Source organism: Berghia stephanieae, chromosome 4 (genome assembly GCF_034508935.2).
Source record: "Berghia stephanieae isolate SIO BIC M18660-M18661 chromosome 4, UCSD_Bste_1.3, whole genome shotgun sequence".
In the NCBI taxonomy this organism is placed as follows: domain Eukaryota; kingdom Metazoa; phylum Mollusca; class Gastropoda; order Nudibranchia; family Aeolidiidae; genus Berghia; species Berghia stephanieae.
Genome location: NC_088363.1, coordinates 75,812,388 through 75,817,387, shown reverse-complemented (window position 1 = coordinate 75,817,387; position 5,000 = coordinate 75,812,388). Strand labels below are relative to the sequence as shown.

General features: G+C 33.9%; 1 protein-coding gene across 16 annotated transcripts in view; it reads right to left on the bottom strand.

Annotated features, from left to right (window-relative positions):
* Positions 1–5,000, bottom strand: part of LOC144971251 (matrix metalloproteinase-19-like) — a 49,121-nt gene that overhangs the window by 27,716 nt on the left and 16,405 nt on the right. The gene's annotated exons all lie outside the window — the stretch shown is intronic.

The following is a 5,000-nucleotide window of genomic DNA, read 5'->3' as shown; positions in this document are numbered from 1 at the left end:
ATCAAACAAATCATAACCCCCCCCCCCCCCCCCCTTTCGGGTCAACAGAAAACAAACAAAATTTCGAACTGAATAAAAATAATGAAGTCAACAAAACCATAATGACAGAATGGAAAGCAATATCATTTAAGAGGATCATGAAGTTTTAGTCGTTTTTTATAACGGTTTCCTGTGACATAGCATATTGCTTATGAAACTCATATCTTACCCTAATAAATATTGAAATTCGTTGTTAATATGGTATTTACATGACAGACCTCATGTCATATATTTTGCGCAGAATGCATTAAAAGATTGGCGATCAATGTTTCAAGAACATCAATAAAAATGCTGAGCTGCCAGAATGTGTGAATCCTAACAATATGAGGTGCATCAGGCGGTTGATTTTACCAGTGATGGTAGAAACCCTTCTATCATTTTTGGTCTTACCTTAGTAAGAGTTGTCATATTGGCTTAGATGGTAGAGCATTCGCTTCACCCACAAGGATGGGATCGATCCGGGTGAAATGGAGATTTATATTTGACCACCCTACCCATCCTGCAATGATGGGGCTGCTAACTCTAACAGAAAGTACTTTGACATTAGCGTCCCATTAAAAGGGTAATAAGCAATTGCTATCGTCTGTTTAACGATATATAAACCGCGATAAACTCAGAAACCCTTGGGCATTATGCTCTAAATGGCTACTTTTTTTTTTTTTTTTTTTTTGAATATTTGGTTGTAAAAGCCATGTACACTATAGTGACGTGCACGTTTTAAATTAGAATGTAAATGGAAGCATTTTGATATTATAACGATGATTTATCCTGTTCCCATTGATAAAGTGCATTGATGCTAATAGTACAGGTATCATTTCTAAATTTTAAATGGCATTAATCAGTGTAGAGATCTGGTACATGCAAGTGAAATTGTGATTCCTTACACTGCTGTACTCTGGAAAAATATACGCTTTAAAGATTTTGGCTGGAAAACTTGTTCATAAATATCGATCGATTAAAATGACCCGTATCGTGGTAGAGACTCTCAAACAGGGAACTTCGCGTCTTCTGGCCAACAGTTTTAAACCGCGTTTTTTTTCTTCTTCAGATAATGGCAGCACTATCTAATATTGAATCACATTAAACGAAAACGATTCATAGCAGTTTTAATAAAATAAATTAGATATTAAAATGAACCATATGAACCTCTTCAAAACCACCTTAACGGAGGAATAAGCATCATTAAATAGGGTTTTAATTTTAATTGGTGTTTTAGCTGAACAAGTGCCACAGCCACATACCTTCCTAATTTTTGTGTATTCTGTTGGTTTAAAAGACCGCTAAATTTCTTTTCAAGCTCTTTTTATAGGTTTCAAAAAGCAAACAACTAAGTTCAGTTCAATAAGAAATTGAACTTTTAGTTTGTGATTTTTGTGCTTTTCAGCAATTTATGATGAGGATAATGTTTTAAAGTTTCTGAGCGAGTGATTAAAATATTTCTAGTTTATCAGACACATCTAATGAAGTATATTTAATTTGTTCTTTGAGAAACCGGTGTCTGTCGACACAGTTTTCCCTTTTTAACACTAAAAACGTTATAAATCCAGGTGGTGCGTAAACATATGAGGCATTCGCAATTTTACGATTCAATAAAAACCACTTAACTGTTCCAATAGGTTATCTTCAATTTTATGTATCTATCATAACAGCGTTTTTAACCGTTACTTGAACTTCTATGAGACTGGCACGAGTTATCAATGTTTTTTAAAAATTAATATATTCCAGATATTATGAAACAATAGATAGAACAAGTGGGGTAATATAAAATATAATTCATCCAAAAGAGATACATTTGATTTTGTCTACCGTTATTTTTAAAGATTACGGTTATGATTTGTGTGATTAATGGATGTGGCATTTACCATCATTGAGTTTATTTCACCAAGACAGATGTAATAGCGATGCGACCCAGACTTCAATAGGGCCAAGTCGCAATGCTGTTAGTACACTGTAGGAAAGATCTGATCTCAAATAAGACAACAACAAAAAAAATAAAAAAACGAACACTGGCGTAAAGAAAATTGAAGAAATAAATAGAATATGAAGGCCAATGTGTGTAGGCTGTTTGCATGGTGGATCAGTAGAGAGATGTGGGGGCTGCCTGAAGCCTGGGATCGTGAAAATACTAACGAAAGTGTATTTGATGGAGAGCCTTCGGATGGGAACAATACAGACAATGGACGTTTCCGGTACAAACCCTTCGTCAGCACAACAATAGACAAATAAACGTTGAAAACAAATAACATGAAATGGAGTATGAATTGTATCGACTGTACTCAACGATGGTTGGAATGTGAATGAAGCGTTAGAGTGGCGTGGGTGTGAGTAGAGAGTCCCAAGGGTGTGATAGAAATGATAAGGGTAGTGAGAGACGGGATTCAGAATAAGAAGTAATATTATAGAAGAATAGTATAGAAGTAATAGAATAGTAGATATATATATATATATAGTATATATAGTGTAGTAATAGTAGTTACAGGTAGTAGTAGTAGTAGTATAGTAGTATAGTAGAGATAGTAGTAGTAGTAGTAATAGTAGTAGTAGTAGTAGTAGTAGTAGTAGTAGTAGTAGTAGTAGTAGTAGTAGTAGTAGTAGTAGTAGTAGTAGTAGTAGTAGTATGGTGGATCAAAAGCTGTGGGTTTGAACGTCAATATGTCTGAATTTTATCAAATGAGCTCTTGATAATGGTATGTCATAAAATGTTGTTTACTTGAATCTCATTTTAAATTTTACGACGTGGCTTCTGTGTCTTTAATTCTTTCAGGTTTTACTACAGATCACTGTTTGATATAAACAAATATTATCGCAAGTCACCTTCGTCAGTTATCCACCAGCTGAGGACTTAGCGATTAAAACTTTAGCTTTCTATTCGATGGAACTGAGTAAATTTCTTCAAGTTCATGACGGACGAGGCGTCTCAATGACATCACAGAAAACGAATGAATGAATATCGGAGAGCAAGTTATATTTTTACAAAGAAGAAAAGATGAAAAAAAAAACCCACAAATGAAAAAAGGAAACAGGAACAAAAACAAATCTGAAAACAAAATAGTTACAGCAAGAAGCTAGGTCGAAAAGCAATGAATTTAATGAGCTCGTTGCTGTCATTATAAAAATGTTTCCAATAGCCTAAATAAGGCAATAAAAAAAAAAACGTTTTTGAAAACGTAAAATCTAATTTGAGGTCTGGAGATGTCAAGTTGGCCATAAAGTTGTACCACAAAACTTCCAGTAACGAGCGGCGCTTTTTACCTTGCAATACTTAAATTATAGCAATTCACATCTCCACAGAAATCATCACTTTAAAAAAATCAAAAACCTCAATGTTATTATTAGTCTTTGGGAATTCAAAGATAAATCTGAAGACAATGAGATTCGAATACCTTGAAACCAGTTTTAAGTACTACTCAAAATTGTGTGCTTTAATTATAAATAATATGAATTATGTTCACTTTGAAGTGGTCTATTATCAAAGAACAAAAACAGTTGTTTAAAATCTAAAAAGATAACTGAAATGGAAAGGAGTATAAAGTTATTGAAACCCACTGACAGCGGGAAATTCTAACATAAAGAGACAATGATGAGAGTCTTGGAGCCGATAGATAAGTAACAAAAAACAAACAAACAAACAAACAAACAAACAAACAAAAAAACTAAGAAAGAAGAAATCCCAGAAAGTCAAGAACAAAACAAGACAATATGAAGTTCATTTCAACCTTTTAACCGTTGGCAGTAGAAAAAAAATTAATAACCAAATACTGAATATTTTTTTTTCGGAAATTCCAAACATCAATGAAGTGAGCCTAATGTAAAGTCGCAAATCCTCATTTTAAAAAAATGATACATCACCTATCCCATAGACGATTAGATAACTAGTAAACAGATGAAATGTAAACAAGGACGATTAGATAACTAGTAAACAGATGAAATATAAACAACAAGGTCTGGTCAAATGAGTTCAGAGATAAAACAGGCAACGTGGGATTGGCGGAAAATGATGTATACTGCTACGGAGAGTCGATGCGATGCTATATGTATAAAGGCGAGAAAGGAAAAAAAGTACGTAAATAATTTCTACGCAATGCTATTCGAAGATGATTGCAGTTTCTGATGAATTATGAAATGATTATTATTCCACCGACGCATTTATTTAGCTGGGAAAACGTTCATGAGGTGTAAGAAATTATTACCGCATACAACACTTAAAGGTCTTATCAACATCTATGGGAGGAGTAAATGGGTTATTTGACGACCTTCAGATAGAACGAAGTTGACGTCACTCAAGTCGTTGTTATTGGTTATTGCCATCCGCGTTTAGGAGCAATAGATTATAAACGTTCAAGGTTACAAATAGTTTTGTGTGTTGGTCCGTTTAACTTCCGGTTGGCAATGTTGTGAGCTTCTTAGCCAAGCGCATAATATCTGATAAAAACCGGGATAAAATCCGGCTCCATGGTGCTAATGTATCTGAAGGAATACTTATTATAAAATTTCAAGCCGTTTTCACCGTTAAACTATTATGGGTTCAATCCTATTAAATATCAATATTTTAAAAATTAAATCTAGTTTTCAGCGTCACGATTACCCGACATAAAACTACGTTGGTAAAATGGAATAAATTATGATTTGTGATTTTGGCAGAATTTCAGTCCCGACGCTAAAGAGTTAAAGATATGTATGAACAACGTCACCGGAATAAGTAAGACTGCTGACTCTAAAATGTATAGAGCAAACAAATAAAATTGGGTATAACCGGATATGAATACTGTGATTCTGATTCCGATAGTTTCTGGCTGCCTGAAAAACTTACCCCAAAATCATGACCTCTAACAGCTGACATCAGGTAAGATATTTTTTTTTCAATCTTTTCAATGAAAATATCAGTGTCAAGGTAATTGCATAGATAAGAAATGCAATTCTACCTGAGACATAGATAATATACCTGCAGCCGAACCACAACG